The sequence below is a fragment of the Rattus norvegicus genome, chromosome 18 (assembly GCF_021556685.1).
Source record: "Rattus norvegicus strain SHRSP/BbbUtx chromosome 18, alternate assembly SHRSP_T2T, whole genome shotgun sequence".
NCBI lineage: Eukaryota > Metazoa > Chordata > Mammalia > Rodentia > Muridae > Rattus > Rattus norvegicus.
Window position 1 is genome coordinate 72,096,143 of NC_141551.1, and position 24,218 is coordinate 72,120,360.

General features: G+C 47.4%; 1 long non-coding RNA gene across 4 annotated transcripts in view; it reads left to right on the plus strand.

Annotated features, from left to right (window-relative positions):
* Positions 1-23,721, plus strand: part of LOC120098188 (uncharacterized) — a 49,204-nt gene extending 25,483 nt beyond the window's left edge. Inside the window, exons 2-5 of one of the 4 annotated variants that reach the window (XR_015642658.1) lie at positions 13,967-14,211; positions 16,418-16,486; positions 22,661-22,711; positions 23,467-23,721. This is a non-coding gene — a long non-coding RNA (uncharacterized LOC120098188). Of the gene's footprint in view, positions 1-13,966; positions 14,212-16,417; positions 16,487-18,782; positions 18,832-22,660; positions 22,712-23,466 lie in introns of those variants that run through there. The other 3 variants (XR_015642657.1, XR_015642656.1, XR_015642659.1) reach the window with 3 other exon arrangements.
* Positions 23,722-24,218: the final 497 nt, after the last annotated feature.

The window sequence follows — 24,218 nt, forward strand, 5'->3', positions numbered from 1 at the left end:
CTCTGTCTCTTCCCTTTTCAATGCTTTTTTCTTATGGTCTTCAAATTGCATACTTCCTGTTGTCTTCTTTCCAAGCTGACTGGTTATTTCTTCCATCATGTTAATTCTGCAAGTGAGCTGACCCAGTTAAGTCGTTTATTTCAGAGGTTGCATTCAGTTCCAAAGCGCCCATTCATTTCTTTTAAACTGTGTGTTTTTCTGTTGGGAACTTTTTTTATCTTTCCATCCCTTTTGACACATTGGTATAATGGCTGCCCTACGTCTTTTGTGTAATTGTTGCTAATTTATTTATTCTAGCTTCAATAGGGGCTGATATCTTTCTTTTGAAAATGCATCACATTTTCCTGTCTCTCTCTCTCTCTCTCTCTCTCTTTTTTTTTTTTTCATGTGTCAAGTCACTCTGGACTTCGGTTTCTATCTGAGTGGCATCCCAAGCCCTCTAGTGTATGGTGATTTTATGTGCTTACTTGTTATGTTAGAAGGCACTCAAACCAGTTGGGCTTAGATTCCAAGTTCTGTCTTCCTTAGGGGAATTTCCAAGTTCAGTTGGGCTCAGTTATACTTGAAGCTCCCCGTATATGTGCTTCTAGAGGCGGGTTCCGGGCTTAGTGGTGTCACATTCAGATCAGTTCTCAAATCTCGACAATCTTGCTTTTTTCCGGAGCTGGGGACCGAACCCAGGGCCTTGTGCTTCCTAGGTAAGCGCTCTACCACTGAGCTAAATCCCCAACCCCAAAATTCTTACTGCAGGATATTTTTTTTTCTTTTCTTTTTTTTTTTTTTCGGAGCTGGGGACCGAACCCAGGGCCTTGCGCTTGCTAGGCAAGCGCTCTACCACTGAGCCAAATCCCCAACCCCTTGCTTTGGTCTTTCTTCTTCACCCATGCCCAAGACTCACCAACATTTCACAGAGTCACAAAAATTCTCTGTTCATCTGTCTCATCTCTGGGCTCTGTTATGTCCTCCTGCATCTAGAGGAGCCATTTGGCCTTAATGACACAGACTGAGTTTTATCTGCCTGCATTTCCACCATTCACACAACTGAACATACTCTTAATTTTCCTACCATCCTTTAGCTTGTACGTCCACCATCCCCTGACTTCTCGGTGGAGTTGAGTTTCTTTTGGAATTTTAAGTGCTCAAGTTGTTAGCACTGCATAATAAGAAGAGGTGGAAGGAAGAAAGGAAAAAAAAGAAAGGCGAAAAGGGGGAACGAGTAAAGGAAGGGATAGAGGAAGGGAGGGAGGGGAAGGAGAGAAGGGAAAGAGGAAGGGAGGGAGGAAGTAGAATATTTTCCCATGTCCCCAGCTCACAGGGGTCCTTCTCCTGGTTATTAGTCAGCAAGGCAGTGACACTTCTCTTGGGGTAGTGCTGTCCACACTGGAGTGGTGGCTCTGGTGAGTGGTGGCTCTGATAACACTCTCAGACCATATGAGAGAGGCAGATGTTATTACTGCTTCTAGTAACTTCTCCATTTGCCTTCTTTCTCAAGTTTCCCGTGTTGGTTGTTTTCCCTGCATCATCAGTGGGCAGTTGCCTCACACGTGTCTTAGTTATATTTGATTGGAGAGGTTGGCTAGCGAGAAGAGCCATTTTGGCCAGATGGTTCCATCAGTGTTCCTACAGATGTGAGGAGTAAGACCACTGGCCCAAATCATCATGGGCAAATTAATTAAAGCAGACAGTTAATTAAAGCAAGCTTTTTAAATTCATGCACATGGGCTATCTTTCCCTAAAAAGCAGGACTCAAGAGATCAACACTGGGCATGGGGAAGATAAGGGCTCTTATAGTCCAGCCATAGAGGGTTTCCAAATAGGAGATTTGTCAGGCTAAAAGTTGGGACATAGTTATAGAAACATAACAACCTCTTGGGAACAAAAGCATGCCTGCCATTTCCTGGACCAGGTAGTACAGGAACGTGTACAGCTAAGGATACATGTCTATAAGGCCAGCGGATCACTGCACATAGCCAGCTGCCCGTGGGAGCTGCTAAGTGACTTTGGGGAAGCCCCGGAGATTGACAGATACACTAGAGTCTCTGAAGAGTGCAGGGCACCTAGCTGGTTAGTGTTCTACAATGCTGTCCGGTGCCCCTCTCCCGGGATGTGGCTGCCTACCACTGGGCACCGCCCTGTTGCATCTTGCATCTTGCATATACCCCCTGATTGCTGTCCTGGAGCTGGATATAGGCAACTGCAGGCAACCACAGCGAGCCACAGCAGCTTTTGATGTACCTGAGCTCTTTTTTTTTTTTCCGGGGCTGGGGACCGAACCCAGGACCTTGCGCTTCCTAGGTAAGCGCTCTACCACTGAGCCAAATCCCCAACCCCACCTGAGCTCTTTCTTACTTGAAACGTGCCCAACTTCAATTTTCCTACCGTTGTTTTCTTACCGAGTCCTGACTCCTTGCCCAGCATTTTGGGCTTCTGTGACCTGGTTCTGCTTTGCGGTCCTGTCTGACACAGACAACCTCATTTTCCTTTCCGATCTCTCAGTAAATATTTCTTATAGAAGTTCTTCTTATAGAAGGTGTGTGCAGAGGTCTGGGGACTGAGGATTTCCTCAGTCTAGTCTGTATCCTGGAGCCTATTAAAACTGCAGATCTCATGTAACCACGGGACAGCCTGGTTCATAAGTAGGCATCAGTAACATGTATTCTGAGGAATTACTTTAGCTCATAACTTCCAAGGGTGCAGTACACAGCTACCTGTACTTGAACAGAGCATCATGGTGGGTTGAAACATGTGACAGAAGAGGAAGCTCACTTTGTGGTGGACAGAAAGCCGAAAGAGGGACAGGAAGGAGCTATGCTATCCAATGCTATCCAATGACGTACTTTCTTCAACGAGAGCCCACCCTCCTTTGTTGTCCCACTTTCCAGTACTCCGTTCAAGTTTTAAAACCTCCAGTGGATGAAGGCATTGATTAAATAGTAACCTTATGATCTAATTCAGTCCAGAAATGGCCTCGCAGACTAGCCTTCGAAGGAGACAGGCTTCACTCATCTTCTAGGCATTTCTCAATCAAGTTGGCAGCCGACTGTCAAACTCCCTAAAGGCTTCAGATGACATCCCCAGCTTTCAGGGTTTTCTCATGAATAGAAGAGAGGTGTGGGCAGCCACAGGAGGGGTGCACAAACAAAACCCAGAGGAGTAGTTTTGCAGAATGAGGGAGACTCATGGAACACGAAGGAGGAGCCACCAAGGAAGAGCGGAAGTGAGGAAGGTAGATCTACAGAAGGGCAGGGACACAGGCAGGCTTCTGGGAAGCAGAACTATGAGCCTGGATGGAAAGTAAGAGAATGGAATGACCATCAGGGGAAAACATGAGACACTTCCACTCAGAGAGTTTCTGCTTTCAGTTACCAGAGAAGACTTCCTCAGGGTGGGAGGGAACTGGGAGCTGAACTGGTGGTCAGAGGAACATGAAGAAAAGCTCAGAGCACATATCAAATATGCCAGTTCAAAGGAAAATGCCAACCTCCCCATAGGGAGGGCTCAGGCCACTGGCAGGAATTCCTGGTGTTAAGTTGATTGATGGCCTGGGGCTTGAACTGACAGAGCAGAGGGAGACACAGAGGAATAAAGAGATAGGATGGGAGGGAGGGCCAAAGAGAGAGGCTGTGGTGTAGGGGTGGGGTCTGGCTCTGCTGTAGAACCTACAGCTTTCTGTGTGTGTTTGAGCAAGTCTTGTCAGCTTCTGAATGAAGACACAGGGCCCCAGGTGGAAGAGTGGGTTAACCAGTGACCTACAGATTCAAAGTTTATAACTGCTATTTTTTTAAATTTATAATTTGGTGTTCTCTGTCTCTCTCTGTCTCTGTCACTGTCTCTGTCTCTCTGTGTGTGTATGTATCTTTCTGTGTCTCTCTATCTCAGTCTCTCTCTCTCTCCCTCTCTCTCTCTCTCTCTCTCTCTCTCTCTCTCTCTCTCTGTGTGCACTTGCACTCGTGCACATACATGTAGTAGGCAGACATTGGCATCAGGTGTCTTCCTCTCATCTTCGCTTTTGAGATAGGGCCTCACTGAATCTGGAGTTCATCGCATAACTGACATTTTCGCCATTAAGACTTCAAGAAATGTGTTATTTCCTAAGTAGTTGGGTCATGTAAAATAAGCATTTTTTCTTTCCAGGGCAGGGATAGCAGGCTTAGTTGTCTTGTCCTCTGACCCATCATTTCTGGGGACGATCATCTGTTTAGTCCGTGGTCTTCCTAGTGTGGTGCTACACTGTGGGACCTTATGGGTGTTTGTTGGTTGTGTCTCTTATAAGGCAGGTGGGGATGGTGTGCTGCAGGGACCAGCCAGGTCTAGTATTGTTTTATGTTAACTCTCATGCTCTCCCATTACAATTCCACTTTATGAGGGTGCTAATATACAGATGTCGCTTTAATCTGCCTTTTAATTTCTCTCAGCTGTCCCATGAGGACATCTTTAAGTGACTCGTTTACTTAGCAGCACCTCATTTGTTTGAAAAGTATTTTTCTTTCACCACGGTGTGATCGCTAATGGCATTTGTACCGACTTCTTTACCACTTCCTGGTTTGCCCAGAGTCCAGACAACTTTACTCTTCCCAGGGTCAGGACCCCAGTCCTGGCACCATCTTGCCTTGATCACAGCTGGCGTTGATGAGCTTTCCTTTGGCTCACAAGTATGACCGAGAAGTGCAGATTATGTTCAGCCTCAGACTAAAGTAACCTCCCAGGCTCCTACAGACAGCAACTGCCAGGGGAATCACTCTGTCTTGAAGCCATATATATATATGTATATATATATATGTGTGTATTAATATATATGTATTAATATGTATGTATATTAATATATGTATATTAATGTATATAGTAATTATTTTAGAATTCCGTACAGTATACTTCGATCATATTCACACACAATGCCTCTTCCTAACTCCTCCCAGATCTACCCTATCTCCATATCTCCCCCAACTTCATTTTCCCCCTAAGTAACACATCTGTTCCAATTCGTGCTATCCTTATAATTCTGGGCATGGGGCTATCCACTGAAGTATAGCCAACCTATCAGGAGCCACACCCTTTAAGGAAACTGACTATCCCTCTCGATCACCTGCCCATGGCTCCCCAGTTAGGGGTGGGGCTCGTGAACCGTTGCAGCCTAGTTCTATCTGGGCATCTAATTATGAGGTTGAATTTGCACAGCTGCCCAGCTGGAGACACTCATGATTCCCTCACACCAGGGGAAACCTCTCTAGCCTCACACTTTGCTTGGAGTTAATCAGCCCGAGTCCCTGACACTGTCTTTTCTTAATAGGTCAGTAGTACTTGGTAATGGCCTCCCAATGTTGTAGATTTAAAAGTCACTCTGACATATTCCCCTTAGCATCGCATTTCTTACTTCAGCCTTCCTGTATCCTCCATCAGAATCCCAGACTATTTCATGGCTGAGCCCTAACCGCAGATACCGCAGGAGTATAGGACACCGGGGCTAGCAACGAACCTCTATCTGTCTGCTGCGATGTTCTCATTGCCAGCTAGACAAAAAGTGATGTTCTCAGCTCCACGGCCCCATCTTAATTCTGGGGCCTGTGGCTGTGTGGGTGGCAGATTAATCCTCAGGGTAGAGTGTGGCATACAAGAATCTTATTGGATGGTGCTCCTGACGTAAGTGGAGGAGGCAGGGTTGGGCACAGGAAGCAGTGGACTGCAAGATAGGCAAGCAAAAAGTAAGGGTTCAGCTTACCTATGGGGGAGATGGCCCTTCAGTCACCCTAGGTGGAGTTTCTACGTCTTCATATTAACCAGCCACTAGCTGGAACCCCCCACGAGGAGGCATAACCTCAGCCATGGCCGTTCTCGGTGGCCTAGGCCCGTGCTCAGTAAATGACACAGTGGTTAGCTATCTGCACTGGAATTCCTGACAGGTAGACTGTAGGCATGTCTGTCCTGTAACGAGCATTCTAAACACTACGTTATGTTAAAAACCACATGTAAGCGCACGCGCATGCGTGCGCATGTGCGCGAGTGCGCGCGCGTCCCGTACATTGGCAGACCAGTAGAAGACAGCTTGTCGCTCTTGGCAGGCATCGCCCATGGTGGCAGTCCTTGCGGAACCCAGCAGACCAGCCAAATAGGTTCCCCTGCTGCTCGCGCTGCTAATGTGGGGGGAGAGGGCCACTACTCTAAGGAAGGCAGCTCCTGGAACTCCGATACCCACAGGACACCTCCAAGCCACTGCGAGGCTGAAAGCAACCCCCCTCTCCACAGAGTGTGCAACTTAAGGCTCATTTCTCAGTGTGGAAAGAACAACAGTGCGGCCTGACAAAGGGATTCCAGGCATCATTAAGCCAGTGTGTGCTGGCTGTGGATGGAGAGAGGCCCTCCTGGTGCTTTGGAGATCACACCGCTGGCACCACCGGAGCAGAAAGCGGGTCCAGCAGATGGGGCCAAGGTAGCACTCAGGATTTAAGACTCTGCGCGTTAAAAAGGAAGGCCTGTCGCAAACCAGGCTACGGGAGCTGCTTACTTTTCCAAACTGTTCTATTTAGTACACACACATGCACGAACAAAGACAGTGGCTTTGGTTATGACTGCTGCACCAGAAAATATTAGAAAAAAGCAAATTTGCATTTACATGGGATACAAGGGGTAGGCGAGTTAAGGGCACATTGGAGAACAAAGTGTGAGTCAATGCTGTCTGTCCATTTGGAATTGAGTCACGTGGCAGGCAGCGCTATTTAATCATGACCACTTCTAAAACCGCTTTTTCCTGAACCTGTATCTGATTCTTCATTCATCCTCCCACCCAGCCCACCCACCCACCCAACAAGCAAACAATTGAAAGCTTAGCGCTGTGCCCTTCTGTAGGGAAGGGCTGGACCCCAGCCCTCTGCCCTAATAGAAACTAAAACCAGGGGGCCATTTGATGCTGCCTTGATCTTGCTGTCTCTGATATCTTCCAAATGTATTTGCTATTTGCTCCCGAGTCCCCGCAGACCCCCGCTGTTCCCAATTGTCCGTTGCCTATTAGGAGCGGTTCCAGCCAAGGTCTTTTTTTTCTCCCCCTACTTATTCGATCCTTTTTTTCTTTCCCTGAGAAGTTTACTATGCATGGGTAACTGGCCTGTGAGACTGCTTTTGTTTGACATTTTGCATTCGTTAAAAACCAGTCATCTGCATGTTTTATAAAGCTGTGGGGGTCTCTCCCCGTGATCAGTGCTAGAAGCACTCATTAACATCTGGGGAAGAGATGGCCCCAGATAGGGGGTATACATGACCTACCCAGTGTGGGTTTAGGGAATATGTCTTACAGGGGAAAAAAAGACACCAAAGCACTTTATATTCATTGCCACGCTTGTTCACTAATAGAAACGAGTCTGCCTGCCTTTAGTACCGTGCCCTATCCCTTTCCCCTGCCTGGAATGCATTTTCTCAGCTTGTCTAGGGTGATTTCCCCTCTGGGAAGCCCTGGTCATCTCAGCCGGCTCAGACTCTCTCCTTCTCTGGGAACCGCAGGACCATCAATTTTGCCAACTTTCCCTGGGCTCCTCCTTTGCACCATGTACAGGGCAAGGCATCTCTGAGACTTAATAAAGATGAGAGATATCCTCAGGAAAACAGACCTACATTATTGGGATAAATTGTTAGGACATTTGGGAGGGTATTGTGCAGAAAGATTACAGAAGGGGTGGGGTCAGGGCTGACCCTTGCCTTTCATGATTGGGAGGTTTCCAGGAGTAACTGGTATCAGTCACATGGCCAGGAAGGCCATAAAGTCATTCTGAAGTGACTTGAGGCTGTCCTCAGGAGCCAGGGCCTTCCCAAGTGGGTTCTACTTGGCCTAGCCATTCCTGAATCACAGGAGATGGTAGCTATTGGGTGGTTTCTGGGGACCACCCTAAATTTATTCATGGGGTAGGCAGTGTCTCTGGGCCAATGAGTGATTTCAACGCACCCCATGATTTGAGAGATGTTGCAGTGTCTGCTGAGGGTCATTGAAGGACCTTGTTTGGCTTGTCACCGGTGTGTGTGGATTGCTAATGTGAGACATGTGGGCAGGACATCTCTTAAAACTCCAGGCTCTGGCTGCCCTAGTTCCCCATCCTCCTGTTACCGCACAGGCAACTATGGCAACAGGTCCTTGGGTGTATTTCTAAAGATGCCTGCTGTGGCTAGTCACCAGTGTACTTGGTCTCAGATTCCTTCCTCTTTGGCCGAGCTCCTTCCTGGTAAATTTGGTCAATAGGAGGCCCTGGGAAGCGAATGGAGGATAGGGGGAGAAGATGAGTCAGAGGACCAGGTCATCCTGCCCCCCTGCCTTTGAGCACCATCCCTGTTATGCTGCAGCCCTGTGGTCCAGACAGGTGGCCCTGGCTCCCGAGAGCTGATCAGTTCATCTCCTTCTCCCTCTATGTTGATATTCTTGACAATTCAATCTCTTCCCTACTCCCTTCTTGTTCTTTTATCTATCCACACACTCCATATAATGTCCCAACGCCAGTTATTCTATTAAACGATTTATCTTGGGTAGTTTTAGAGGCTGGGCCCTTTCCTTACTTCCTTCCTCCAACACTCATCCTTAAAACAATGTTGGATGGGGCTGAGGATATAGTCAGTCACTAAAGTATTTGCACACACAAAGGCCTGACTTTCACTGCGGGGACCCACATGAAGAAGAGTGGGCATGGTGGTCTGTGCCTGTCAACTCAGCACTGCAGGTGTGGAGACAAGTGGACCTCAGGGCACATTAGTCAGCCAGCCTCATCGACTCGGTGAGCTCCAGGCCATCCAGTGACCCTGTCTCCAAAACGAGAGGTCTGGAGAGATGGATCAGCAGTTAAGAGAACTGGCTGCTCTTCCAGAGGACCCTGGTTTGATTCCCAGCAACCACATGGCAAGTTTCAACTGTCTCGACCTAGTTCCGGGGAATTTAGTTCTCTCTTCTAGCCTCTTGTAGCAGGTGAATGATGCATAGACACAGAGGTAGGCAAAGCACCCATACACATAAAGTAAATAAACTAATAATAACAATAGCAGCAATCATAATGATACATCTGGAGGGCATTAGAGGTCTTTAGGCCTCCCCATGCATGGATGCACACATACCTCATATCTACATATATGTGTGCATAAACACACACACACACACACACACACACACACACACACACACACAGAAACATGTATAACATGGTATCTGATGGATGGACACTAAGACAATCTTAATAGTCCTGACCTCATTCTGAGAGATTAGGGTAGCAGTTCTTAACCTGTGGGTCACGACCCCTTTGGCAAATCTCTGCCTCTAGAAAATATTTACACAATGCTTTATGACAATAGCAACATTACAGATATGAAGTAGCAACAAAAACAACTTTATGGCTGGGATCAGCACAACATGAGTGTCTTAGTCAGGGTTTCTGTTCCTACACAAAACATCACGACCCAGAAGCAAGTTGGGGAGGAAAGGGTTTATTCAGCTCACACTTCCACATTGCTGTTCATCGCCAAAAGAAGTCAGGACTGGAACTCAAGCAGGTCAGGAAGCAGGAGCTGATGCAGAAGACATGGAGGGGGGGCTGGGGATTTGGCTCAGTGGTAGAGCGCTTACCTAGGAAGCGCAAGGCCCTGGGTTCGGTCCCCAGCTCCGAAAAAAAGAACCAAAAAAAAAAAAAAAAAAAAGAAGACATGGAGGGATGTTACTTACTAACTTGCTTCCCCTGGCTTGCTCAGCTTGCTTTCTTATAGAATCCAAGATCGCCAGCCCAGGGATGACACCACCCACAATGGGCTGGGCCCTTCCACCCTTGATCACTAATTGAGAAAATGCCTTACAGCTGATTCTCATGGAGGCATTTTCTCAACTGAGGCTCCTTTCTCTGTGACAATTCCAGCTTGTGTTAAGTTGACACACAAAACCAGTCAATACAATTGACCTCTTGTCAACTTGATGTGCAAACACATCACTATTAAGCTTCAACCCTTACTTTCTTATTCATCCCCAAGATCTAAATGACTGTAAAAGTCCCACAGTCTTTACAAATCTTGGATCTTAAAATTTCAATCCCTTTAAAATATCCAATCTCTCTTAAAATTCTGTCTCTTAACTGTGGGCTCCTTTAAAATACTTCCTTCCTTCACGAGGGAAAAATATCAGGGCACAGTCAGAATCAAAATCAAAATCAAACTCTAACCTTCCAATGTCTGGGATCCACCCACAATCTTCTGGGCTCCTCCAAGGACTTGGGACGATTCTCCAGATCTGCCCTTTGTAGCACACACCTTGTCTTCTAGGCTCCAGCTGTCTGTACTCCACTGCTGCTGCTGTTCTTGGTGGTCATCTCATGGTACTGGCATCTCCAAAACACTGCTGATTTCTACTGTAACTAGGCTTCACCAATAGCCTCTCATAGGCTCTCTTCATGGTGCCAAGCCTCAGCTGCTCTTCATGACCCCTTCACCCTTTCAAAACCAGTAGCACCTGGGTGACTCTTACACATTACCAAATCCATCCACGGCACTTGGTATAACCTTGGCTATCTCTGGAATACAACCTGTCTGTGCTCTCAGAAAACACTTCTCAGAATATTTCACTGCAATGATGCTGGAATCTTAATCACCCTAATATCTTAGTTCCAGCTGACCAGTATCAATAGTGCCAGTAATGCAAAGGTTTCACTTTAGTAGTTCTAGTATCTCGTTAATCACAGCTGATTCTTCAGCCCCAGTTAACAAAAACCACAGAATCTTCACAATCAAAACAGCAAAGGCCCTGATAAGAGTCTTTAATCTTTCCTCTGAAATTTCACAAGCCAGGCCTCCATTGTTTGCACTGTTTTCAACATTATCGTCCAAGCTTCTACAGAACATCCCACAGAGCTCTTAACATCCGATGGCTCTTCTAGCCCAAAGTTCCAAAGTCCTTCCACAGTCCTCCCCCAAACATGGTCAGGTTGTCACAGGAATTCTCCACTCCTGGTACCAATTTGTCCTAGTCAGGGTTTCTATTCCTGCACAAAACATCATGATCAAGAAGCAAGTTGGGGAGGAAAGGCTTTATTCAGCTTACACTTCCACATTTCTGTTCATCACCAAAGGAAATCAGGACTGGAACTCAAACAGAGCAGAAACCTGGAGGCAGGACCTGATGCAGGTCATGGAGGGATACTGCTCACCAGCTTGCTTCCCTTGCCTTGCTCAGATTGCTCTCTTATAGAACCCAGGACCACCAGCTCAGGGATGGCACTACCCACAATGGGTTGGGCCCTCCCACTCTTGATCACTAATTGAGAAAATGCCTTACAGCTGGATCTCATGGAGGCATTTCCTCAACTGAGGCTCCTTTCTCGGTGATAATTCTAGCTTGTGTCAATTGACACACAAAACCAGCCAGTACAACAAGGAACTGTATTAAAGGGCTGTAGTATTAGGGAGGTTGGGGACCAATGTGCTAAAGTGAGGTAATGATGGATCGATGATTGGCAGGACCAGGACTAGGTCTAGCTGAGTTATCCATTCCTCTTGCTCTCTATTTAAACCTAAATATCAGGACCCAAAAGACAAACTTGGGGTGTGTATGTGTATTCTGAGGAATCACTAGCCCTTTTTGTTCATTTTCTCAACATGACCACACTGAATGGAATCTCTTTTCTCTAATTTCCAGTATTTTTTTAATTGGCTTATTGAGGATCAACAGCAGGGCCCAGGCTCGGGCTTTAGCACCTCTGAGAACTTCATGGTTGCACTAAGATGGCTTGGAATTGCCAGTGCCTCTTCCCTAGCAGAAACCAACACTCGCTGGAAGAAGACAACATTATCTAGGATCCAATCAGTTTCCATAAGTCTGACACTCACAAAAAATAATCAGGTATACAGGATGACAAGACAGCATGGCAAGAATGCCCACAATATGCAGTGCACCCTAGGGACTGATTGAGGTGTGCGTTGTTAGGAGTTGGATCTTACCTTACAATGGGGATTATGTCCAGAGAGTTAGAAAGACTGACCATTTGGTGGGGAACATAGACTCACTAAAAAGTCTAAAACCACTAAAATATGCAAACCGAAATCATGAACTCATGAAATAATGTGTTGAAGACAAAATATAGAACTGTGAATTATATTGCATGTGAGTGTTCACTTTGAAGCATGGAGAGAAAAGTCACAGGAAGGAACGCATATTCGTCATGCATATTCATAACTCTGAGGGGGCCTGCTCTCCTCGCCTGTGAGATGGAGGAGTAACGATACCCTTCTTGTTGAATAGATAGAAATATACTCAAAACATAAAACTGTATAGAAATTTATAAAGGGTGCAGACGATTTGCTGTCACGTCGTCGATGCCTCCCAAAGATTTTTCTTTAGCAATTTACCCTTGACATTGTTTTCGTCTTAAGTCTGCATTGCTGTCACGTGCCTGCATCGAGAGCTATGGGGCATTTTGTAGCAATGGACACCCTGCGAGTGAATGAACGTTTTCTAGAAGGCATTTAATGCGTTTTAAGTGATTATCTCTAAACACTACTGAGTTCTCGTCCACATATGTAACTATATCTGCGTATAGAGAATAACTTTTCAGATACACAGTTTCGAAAAAAGCATATACTTGAAACACATTTCTCAAAGACTTTATATTTGATACGTTAAAAAAATAGATACATATTTACAGTTTCCAAAAACGGTAGTACCTATTCACCAGTAGCCTTTGAGCCTGACTCTTCCTCTCAAACTCCAGTGTACTGTTCAAGTTTTTAAAATAGCCAACCTGATGATGTCTTGTAGTAGAGAGATAGGCGTTTTTCTTACTGAGTCAGAGATCTTTTTCTGATTATGGAAACCTAGACGTATTTCATTTTTAGTTTATGTTTCCTGGACAGTTTTGTGTCGGGTGGTTAGATTTTTCTCTTATTGATTTGTAGACACCATTTCTGTACTTAGGCTGGTAGAGCCTCGGAGTTTTTATTGCAAATATTTTTTCCTAGTTGCCTCTTCATCTTCTGCCTTTGCTCCTGGCATGTTTTCTAAGCAAAACATTTTAATTTTATGCACTCAAATTTATAATTCTTTTGTTTTATGGACTGTTTATACTCTGATAAGGCCTTCTCCCCTTTAAAATTTCAAATGTTCTTTCTGTGTTCTGATGAAGTAGTTCAAGTTTTGCCTTGTTGAGATCTGATTAAATTAGAGAAATCTTCCTGCCCTTTGTCCCCTGACCTTTCTTTTCTCAAATTTTTCTTTATTTTTAAGCATTTCACACGAAATATGATCATAGCAACCCTTTATTTTCCACTTCCAAGTCCTGCCTATGTCACCAATTTCATATTTTCACTTTTGTTTTTATAACTCATTGAGTCCATGGTTAGTGTTGACCATCCGTCCTGGGTGTGACGCTGTCCATTGGAGCATGGGAAGCCTAATAGTAGCCACTTTTTCCAAATAGAACAATCCCAGCCCCAGTGACTATAGATCTTCAATACCTCAGTGAGAAGTGGAGCCTAAGTATCATCTATAGTACATAGTCCAGAGAGTGTAGATTCCACACCATCGTGCTGGAATATTTGCTGGTTAATTTGTGTAGGTGTTGTGCAGGTAATCAGAGCCGTTGCAAGATTATGGGCGAGATAGGCGGGTCATGTTCAGAAGACAGCATTCCACAGACATCTCCCATCTTCCTGCTCCTACGGTCTTCCAGTCCCGCTCCCTATGATCCCTGAGCCTCGGTGGAGATAAGGCCAATATAGATGTCCCGTCTACGGCTGGGACACTCTGATCCTCCGCACTTTGACAAGTTATCCACCTCTTTATTGACTGCTGCCTGCTGCCCAGGGCAAAAAGAAGCTTCTCTGACTAATTCCCAGCAGCTCAGGTCTGTTAGCTTGAGGGTCCAGGTGGTTTTAAGGGAAGGGTATCTAGGGTCCTCTTAGCTATCAGTGCATGAAACCGGCAGATAGAGCAAGTTTGGTCCAAGCGCCCTTACTCTTCCTTCTATTACAGATCCTGCTGTTGTTCCTCTCCAGGTTCTCGCCATCTCTGTCATCCATCCACATGCTGACTCAGCAATCCTGACTCTATTCACCAGTTAGAGAGCACGTGACAATATTCAGCACCAGTGACATTAGCGTAGGTATCCAGTCAGAATCCAGGGAGAGTCCTGTGGTAAACGGAGCCATTAGCGGACTCAACTTGGCTCGGTGGATTTCCGTTTTGCTGTGGCAGAGACAGGGTCTATGAGGCTGCAGGTAAGTATGGGCATCCATTCAACACATCAGAGCCCCTACTGTGTGTAGAAAGGGACAGGGTATGAAGTAGGAGCAGAAAGTTGAGATAAAGCAAAGGGCATTGAACTCTGTAGAGCTCGCATTATAAGCCTACCTCAGTATCCTCCAAGTAGAATCCTACTGTGGTTGCATGGTAAATAGGTGGTCATGGGTGGCTGGAAGGAGAGAGACCACTCGCAGCCAGGAAGAGTCAGGACAGGCTTCCTGGAGCACGAGGCCTCCTAACTTGGCCTTGAAGGACAGTGGAGTAGTGGCAGGCAGCGACGGGAGGGTGCCTGGGCTTCTCTGCAGTCTGGTTGAGAACCCAGCTCTTTCAGGTGCATATATTTTAATGGGGATTTATTTTCTGCATTGTTAAAGCTTAACGGTTCCCTCAAATCATACTGACACAAAGGGAAGCCAGAGCAGTTCACCAAACAGCGGATTTTGCCCTGAGCAAAGACACTTACTTCTCCATGCGTGGAGCCGTCGTCCCCCACTGTTTCCCATAAGAGCCTGTGCTGGCTTGGCAAATCGAACAGGAGCTCTTAAACAAAAGCATCCTTCTCCGGCAAAGGAGTAACTAAGGGCTGGGTTACCCCAGGACAGCACCTGCAGGAATGTCGCGTTAATGGTAGCTGTTGGAAGCCATCTTGACCCCACTCACGGGGAGCACCCAGAGCCCAGGTGGGCCTTAACTACCGTTGTGCTTGCTGTTGGCCAACTCTGTCAGTGAAATGCCTACCTGGAAGGAGAGTTGTATGAACCCCTTCCTCTGTGTTGCTGCTGAATGACTGCAGATGCCAGTCTTCTTGGAACTTCAGTTCACCTGCTCATGGGGCCTGTGTGCTTTCTCATAGACTCTGGGGCATCTATGTAGTATCCATGGGGGGAGTACTTAGGAAGCTATGGAGAACTGGAAAGCTGGAGTGGTCTTAAGCTTTTGGATATGACCTTCAGCTTTCTTAATCATCAACAAAAGCACCAAGGCCAAGAACTCTGAGGAACAAGGTTGCATGTGGCTCTTCTTCCAGAGGTTTTCTTCATAGAGGGCTTTTAACCTGCCTTCCAGGACTGGCGTTTGTTGGTGTGTGATTTTGGTATGGTCTTTTAGTCAAACACCAGTGGGGTCAGGCCGGGCAGCTGTCCCAGTTAACAACATTATAAGTCTAAACAGCAGTGTGACAATTCAAAAGTTCATGTGCCCGTCACTCACATCCCAGGCGAGAGTGAGAGGGTACAGGAGTAATAGCACCTACAGCAATGTCACCAGGGGCTGCCCTCCCGGCTCTGAGGCTTCAGGAAGGGAGACTTGAGTCTCCATGGGAACTATCCCATTTCCTTGGCTACTGGGTTCCAACTGTGAGGGCTGGGGCTAAAGACTTCAACATTTCCTCAGTGTGGGCAATGAGGTCCTGGCTCTGCTCCAATTTGGGTAATTACATTTTTCCCTATGCAGATCGCCTCCCAGCATTTGCATAGGTAGATCTGAGGAAGAGAGGAGAGAGTAGGCTCCCACCAAACCTGCTTTTCCTCCCTTCTTAGATCCAGGCAATCGACCTGGTTTCCAACTGCAGCAGCCATAACGCTCATTCTGTTACCCTGTCCATCAGGGGAGGTATCATCTACCTAAGAACCAGCTAGGACACACACCCCATCACCCTGTCCATCTGGGGAGGTGTCTTCTGGGGAGGTGTCTTCTACCTAAGAACCAGCTAGGACACGCACCCCATCACCCTGTCCATCTGGGGAGGTGTCATCTGTTTGAGGATGTTCTGTCAGGGCTGAGATGGTGCAGAGAACAGACCAGAAGGTGCAGTAGGGAGGCCAGGATTGCAACCCTGCTCCAAGTGGGGCACCGGGGTGGGCCACTTCCGGTTGCTCAGCCCGTTCGCTCACCCCTAAATGCGGCTCAGACCAACCACAGTTTTCTATATCTTTTCCAAAAAAAAAATATTTTTTCAAATTGTTTCAATAATTGCTTTTTTTTTAAATTAAGAAAGACAGTAGCACACATACACATACACACACACACACACACACACACAGAGACAGACAGACAGAGAGACAGAGAGACAGACAGAGAGAGAAAGAGCAGGCTTTGTGACGGCCAACTATTCCTGAGCATTGGTTGATGTACCCAGTGATACTCCATTGGATAAAACTGATTTTTTTCCTTTGCCAGCAGGTATTAGTTGCAGATAGCTTCTTGGTGCTGGAACCCCATCTGGCTTAAACCATTTCTTTTGAGAGAGAGGTAAGGGATGGAGGGGGAAATGGTGAGAGGGGGAAACAGAGAGAGAGAGAGAGAGAGAGAGAGAGAGAGACAGAGACAGAGACAGAGACAGAGACAGAGACAGAGACAGAGAGAGACAGACAGAGAGAACAGGGGTTTGGTAGGCAGGTGGCAGATCTGAGAGTTAAAGGAACAGTGAGAATACAATAAACATGTGTGGCCTGAAGACTAGATGGTTACATGAGGCTAGAGTAGCCCTGGAAACCAATGTCCGGAATCAAGTAATGATCTCTCTTCTTTGCCTTCCTCTGTGAAGTGGATATACTGTACTTGTACCTTGAAAGGTTGCTGTGAGCATACAGTTAATTCGCACATCTAAAACACTTACAACAACGACAGTAGCCAGCACCAGTCAGCCTTGTCCTCTAAACACTTGACATCTAACATGTACGCCTCCCAGCATTCCTAAAACTTAGGTGTGGTTGCTGTTTTCAGGGACAGAGACATTAAGTCTCTTTCCAGTAACCACAAAGCCAACAGGGCAGAAGGGGGCTCTCGATTATGATGCTGGCTTGTGTGGGCCTGTCCCGTAGTGGCTCGTCAGCATCACTGAGGTCCTTCCAGCATTGGCTTCCTGGAATTTTATATTGTTCAAGTGAGATCAGAGATGTAGCTCTTTTAGAGGGATCTGTACAAGGCTGATTGAAACTTTAAATTCTGCCACTTTCCTCTCACTTGTCTGGGCTAATTTTCTTCTCAGTGTGTTTGATTTCTGCCAACTTTCTCCCCCCCCTCCTCTTCCCCCTCCTCTTCTTCCTCCTCTTCCTCTTCCCCCTCCTCTTCTTCTACTTCTCCTCCTCCCCCCTCCTCCTTCTCCCTCCTCCTCTTTTTCCTCCTCCTCCTCTTCCCCCTCTTCTTCCTCCTCCTCCTCCTCCCCCTCCCCCTCCTCTTCTTCCTCTTCCTCCTCCTCATCCTCCTCTTCTTCCTCCCCCTCCTCTTCCTCCTCCTCCTCCCCCTCCTCCTCCTCTCCCTCCTCCCCCTCCTCCTCTTCCTCCTCCTCCCCCTCCTCCTCCCCTCCTCCTCCTCCCCCTCTTCCTCCTCTTCCTCCTCCTCCTCTTCCTCTTCTTCTTTTTCTTCTTCTTCTTCTTCTTCTTCTTCTTCTTCTTCTTCTTCTTCTTCTTCTTCTTCTTCTTCTTCTTCTATGAATAGATAAATTAATTAATTAAAATAAAAAAGTAAAAGTATATTGATACGATAAAAGATGCTGTTTCAGGACATCTTTCCCTGGGAGCCATGTCTGTCTTCCTTACCCATTGCCTATCTTGAGAAACTGAAGATCACAGAATGTCTTTTTGTCTGTTTGTTTAGACTTAGCTCTCCACACACTAGAGCCCAGTCTGGCCTGGAACATCCCATGCATCTGGGATGGCTGTGAACTCAGACCTCAGCTTTCAGCTTTCTGAGCGCTGGGATTATAGGTGTGAGCCATCACGCCCAGCTCACGTGACATCTCAATGGGTGATTTTCCAGTGGATGCCACTTACACGTGGCTGTCCTTGAGGACAGCCTGTGACCCCTTCATCTGAGTTTTCCTGCAGACAGGTGGAGGTTGGCACTTAGCACAATGAATGTTTTCCGTGGCAAGAAAGGGATTTCATCATTTAGAAAATGAGTGTTTAGCTTTAGGTCCAGATGAGTCAGCTTTAGGAGTGGATGACAGAGACCCTTAAGGATCAGGCAGGGGCCTAGTCCAGATGTGAATGATCAGGGCATCAGGCTGGCTGTGAGATGGACAGGTGGTCAAAACCACATCTGTATCAGGTAGCTCTCCCTGGAGTGGGTGACAGATCCAGGGCCTGCCAGGAGGGTCAGCCCAGGTGAGGGTGACGGTGATGGATGGGCGACCTGGGCCTGTTGGAAGGTGGCAGCTGCTCAGAAGCGAATGTTGGAGAGATGGAGGACAGTGCCCCAGGCCTTTCTGTTTCTGAGCCTGGAAATATGGCGACTTCCCTGCCCAGGGGGAGAGGGGGTAGCAGCAGTTTTGGGGGCAGGCGGGACAAGTCTGGGAACAGGGGGGGGAGGGGGAGGGGGGAGGAGCATCGGATTTCTGTCATTTGTGCTCTTTGCTCAGTAAAAAAAAGTGCTCACTGCAGGGTCTGCATGAGAGAAGAAGGAGTAGGAGCCCAGTGTTCTGCAGAGCCCAGGTCACAGGGGATGCATGGAGCACGTGCAGGTGGCCTGAGGGCAGTAGGGGACCAGCTTCCCTTTCTATGTTTAAAGAGCCCTGTCATGAACACCCTGATGTGCGTCATTTCCTGGGGGGGCCCTCCTAGCCTGGAGCTCGCCTGGCATCTGTCTGGCTCAAGGTAGGGCAAAGTCTATGCTGCAGAAGCCCTAGAACACAAGGCAGGGTGCGCTCTGGGGCAAGACATAAGCTGCACTCTTTGCCTGGTCTTCTTATCTTGCTAGAGGACGAGCAGTTGAGGGCTCCCATAGACTGTCGGTGTGCGGCTTGGCTGCCCCCTTCTGTGCTCTTTTGTTTTGCTTCCTGCTGGACTTGGCTTTCTAGTGTTTGGCCTTTGTTGCTGTCCCAGTCAGACTTCTGGGGTGACTTCCTCACCCAGGTTCATGACTCTGGTTAGCAGAGTCACTTCTCTGGGATTCCTCCACGGACCATGGAGCTCCCAGGAAGCCAGCCCCCAGAGGAGCTTGAGCAATTCCAGCAACAGCCACTGCTCGCAGCTGACAAATCTGTAACCAGAGATGCTGGGAACTTCTACTTGTGAATGTCCCCCAATGACATTTATCTTTCTGTGTCCCTGATCAGCAGTGGGGAGGAGCGGGAGAGGGGATGTCACACCACCCCATCCTTTCTCCTCACAGTCATCCTAGGGCCAAGGTCCCCCTTATGGCTCTGACTGCGGCCTGCGAGTGGATCCTGTGCATGAGCCCATGGCTGTGTGCGCACACACACGCCGCCTCTGCTTTCTGCAGGAGCCCACACTTCATCTGTTTATTTCCCATTTACGATCTCTGCCTCCCGCTTTGTAAAGCACCAGGATGGGCCTGGCATTCTAGGAACTGCTTGCAAGTGGTCCTCTAAGCCTCGGAGCCGGCCTCTGCTGTCCCCATGCAGTGAGAGTAATGGGTCCTCCCAGGGACAATTTGCATAAAGGATAAATAAGAGAAAGACAATGTGAAGTTTATTCATTTTTAAATCCTGCAGCGTTTGTGATTGAAGGCCCAAGCTCAGATGTTTGCCGGATGCGTCCCATTAAGACTCGGGGCTTGTCTAATGCCTGCTCTGCTCCTGCAAGGGGGGGGTGGTGGTGGTGGTAAATACGCAGTTGCCCTCCACACTGGAGGGCCATTTCCACAGCCTCCCGTGCAACCAGGGACAGGAGTGGCGGGCTGCGTTCCTTTCACCAGGCTCCCTCGCTTTAATTCACTGTAACAGAGCCAGCACATTAAATACACAACACATTGGTGTCCCTGAGCACCCTGGAGGGTCTTTACCCTTCCTTGTCGAAGGAGCCTGGCGTGTGGGGAGGGAAAGGAGATGCATTTGGCACGCCTGCGGAGTGATGCCTCCGGCGGGTCACAATTGACTGTCTGCCAAGGACTCTACCCTCCAGAAGGATAGATGGAGCGTGGGCGAAAGGACAGACGTGCCTCAGAATGAGGAGGGTCATGGAGATATCGAGAACACTCTCAGCTCTGGAGACACTGGACACAGCAGTGTCTGTATGCCTGGATTGATGTCGAGGAATGCGAGGGAGCCTGGAGGGTAGGGACAGATTGCCACCAGTGACAGCAGTTGGCTGGGCCTGGTCATTCCAGGCCAATGTCAAGCAACACATTGGAGAGACTGGATGAGGCTTTAACTTGGCGTCTCTCTGATCCACATGCCCTGGGCTCTGGGTGTCTGGCAGCATAGATCTAGCTGTCGTGTCGTGTGTATTTGCTCCAACGAGTGAGGCAAGAACAGTAGAAGCTCTCTGAGCTCCTGTTGCCCTCTTCCCTAAAAGTACCTTTCCCAAGGGCAGAGGAAGCAGACCCGAGAGAGGAAAGGAGCAACCACTCCGACTGGAAGGGCAGGGTCCCTGTAAGGTCACTAAGCTTGCCCTCTTCTCTTCAAACGGCTGTGTGCTGTCAAACTCTGAGGTAAGAGTGTCCCTCCACACCTTGAAATGCCTGACTATCGGTGCTTGATTTAGTAGCTACACGTATACGGTGGCTGTCCTATGCTACCAAATGTTAAGCTCACCACTTGGATTCTCACGGCATGAATCGTTGCTTTTATGACCCCGAGTCTGAGACACTAAAATACCTCAGGTCACAGGGCCGCTAAGTAAGTGTCAGAGATTGCATTGCTGGTGGAGGACAGCGTGAGAGGGTAGTAAGGTCAAGACAGTGGTAGCAACGAAATGAGTGTTGGTGTGAATAGGGGCGGTCCTTGTGAAGGTGGTAGAAGTGATGGAGACGGTGATGATGATAGGGATGGCGGTGGTGGTAATTTTTAGCCATTTATGGCATTAGTTATTGTAATAGATATGATGGTGTTGGTAGGGATAATGTTAGTGTTGGTCAATGATTGTGCTTTTGGTGGCCCTAGTAAAGGCAGTAGCGTTGGTAGCTTGAGTGGAGGTGATGGTGTGGTAAAAGTTGTGACAGTGGTGGTGATTATTATGATGGTATAGTTCCATTGACACTAGTAGGTATGGTGGTAGTGGTGCAGTTTGGTGATGTTGGTGGTGATGATAGTTATGGTTACTGGTGGTACTTTGGTAGTGTTGGTAGTTCTTATAAGAGTTGTGATAGTTATGGCGATGGTGGTGGTAGTGATTATAGCGATGGTGGTGGTTGTAACTATGATAGTTGTGGGTATAATTATGGTGAGGATGATGGTGATGGTGTTTGTGGTGGTGATGTTGATGGTGGTGGTGGTTATGATGACAGTTATGGTAATTATGGTAGTGGATGTTGGTGAAGATGATGGTGGTGGTGATTATGGTGATAACTGTGGTGGTGGTTATGGTGGTAACTGTGGTGGTGGTTATGGTGATAACTGTGGTGGTGGTTATGGTGGTAACTGTGGTGGTAGATATGGTGATAACTGTGGTGGTGATTATGGTGATTAACTGTGGTGGTAGATATGGTGATAATTGTGGTGGTGATTATGGTGATTAACTGTGGTGGTAGATATGGTGATAACTGTGGTGGAGATTATGTTGATTAACTGTGGTGGTAGATATGGTGCTATGGGCAGCAGTGGTAATGTTTGGGTTCTGGTGTGGATATTGGTACAGGTTGCAGCAATTATGTGACTCCTCCTGGAGAAAGCATGGGTCAGCACCTGAGAGCACCTGGTTTTAAGTCTCCCCAGATATCAGCATTAGACTCTGTTCACATAATGCACTGGGAAAGGAGATCTGAGCTTGCCTTGGAACCCAGAAGAACTCATCAGGTTGGGTCCTTAGGATGTGACTCTGTGGTGCTGAGGACTCGTCACAGTAGAGAGACCCCTTCTTCCTGAGTCTGACCTTTGACCCCGGGGCCATCAGTCAGTTAATTCTTCCTGGAAGTTCTACTGTTAGCCTCCATTTTTGTGTGGCTAAGAATTCCCCTGCTTGAAACACATATTTCCTACTCCTGACAAATCTCCAGGAGGAGGATGATACTGTGATGCCTCCAGCAGACGCTCCGTTCCCAACCAGAACCCACACCACCCTTGTTAGATACAAAGATTCTCCTGGCTTAGCCATTTCAAGACCAAACTGTATGTAGGGATGGACCTATCTACATTTATGTGACTGTGTTCCTCATGCCCGGGGGAACAAGCAGGCACCAAGGACAGGGAGAAGTGAAGGTCCTAAGGCCATGCTAGCTGCTGGATCACACCACACACACTGTATCCAGGGAAACCACTGTCCTGTTCCCCGATTTCCTCACCTCACTGTGTTAATAGACCAAGGCCACTGGTACCAGACCCACAGGAGGAAAGAACAAGCCATTCATACATATATACAGAATAATAATAATAATCAGAACCTCATTGAAAATGAGTATCTCTTGCCCTGGATACCTCCCTAGCACCCAAAGGAACGTCTACAACACTGTATTACTTGGATTGACTTGGTCTTTGCAGGGGCTCCGAAAAGCACAATGTAACATGCTCCTATTCCCATTTTGCAGATTTAGAAACCAGGACTCAAAGCTTGCCCAAAGCGAGACAGATGATAAATGGTGAGTAAAGCCAGCACTAGGTACTAAGTAATTTTATTCGTTCACCTTATCAACTCACTACTGACTCTGTTCTAGGCACCTCACTAGCTACTGAGTAAGAAAAGTGGTGGGTAAGAAATGTTATTGCCTCAGCCCCCACAGTTCTCACTATCAAGGGGGGGGGTCTTTCAGATTTCAATCCTTTGCACCCCACTGCGCCTGCGCACCTGCCAGGAACAGTCAACAGGTGTGACAAGAATTAAACAGTAGCACTTCTCTGCTCAGAGACACCAGTGCTGAGCCATTAGAAGTCTGAGCCATCAGGGCGGGGCACACAGCCTTAGGCACTCCTGTGTCATTTTTTTCCCTGACCCACCACATTAATGCTCGGTCACATTGATGATAATTGCAGAAAGAGTTAAATTGTTTTGGGCAGATGTCATTTGCATGACCAGAAAACATGTAAAAAAATTTATAAGACTTTTATCAATGATTATTTAAAGTTGTCAGAGTTGAAACATCAGTCTCTTGGGAGGGGTTTGTGGGAAGGTATCTGGGAGGGGCTGGAGGGAGGAAAGGGATGGGGAAAATGATATAATTCTGTTTCAATTAAAGACGTTAGATAATGTCAGTCCTTGAGAAAACTCCTTTGTAGGGGTCACTGCTCCTGGAATGGCTAGACCACATGGCAGTGCTCTGAGATCAGGATTCTACCGCAGACCCTTGCGCTCTGGAGACAATGCAGTCTGGCTGGATTCTGTTTATCTCCATCCCAGGACACCCTTCCTGTGACACCCCAACAGAGCTAGGGGCTGAAGTCATGCAGCTCACACAGGGCTCTGAGAGAGCCCTGAGCTCCTCTCCTCTGGTCTTCAGGTCTCTGAAGCTTGGGCTGACTGAAGATACAGAAGAAATACAAGGAGGTGCCCAGGAGCCAGAGGGAGACATTTATCTTCCCCTGATAAGAAAGTGTCTTGTCCTCCCTATCCAGGGTAACTCATGAATTCCCGCAATAAAAACATTCGTTGACACTTCTGTGTGGATGCTTTTCCAAGTCAGGGCTGGGCTGACAAGGGATGTTCATGGACTGAATGATCTAGGCATGAGAGTTCATAAATGGTCCAAACCAAACCAATTGCTTGCCCACAATATAGTCTGTGTGTGCTCCTAGGCTGACAGCTGCAAAGGGGCTTTAACACCAATAAAAGATGAGGAAAATAAAGCACTTGCTAAGGAAGGTACCTTCCTGAGTGACTTCTTACAATCCTGTTACTCAGCTTGTAGATCCCTGAAGCCAAGTTCCTTGCTAGCGTTAGGAATGGGGAATGAGGCTCCCTCCAGACAGGCAAGCAGGTGCTGAGCCAGGAGGGATCGGCTCACCCCAGTCGACCCTCTTTTCTGCATCCATTAACTTAGTCAACCTAAAGTTCCCTGAACTGAAATCTGAATAGCTATTCAGCCATTGATGACTTATATTGGCTCCTCCCAGAGTCACTGCTTACTCAAAATGCAAAGGGTGTTGACCTGA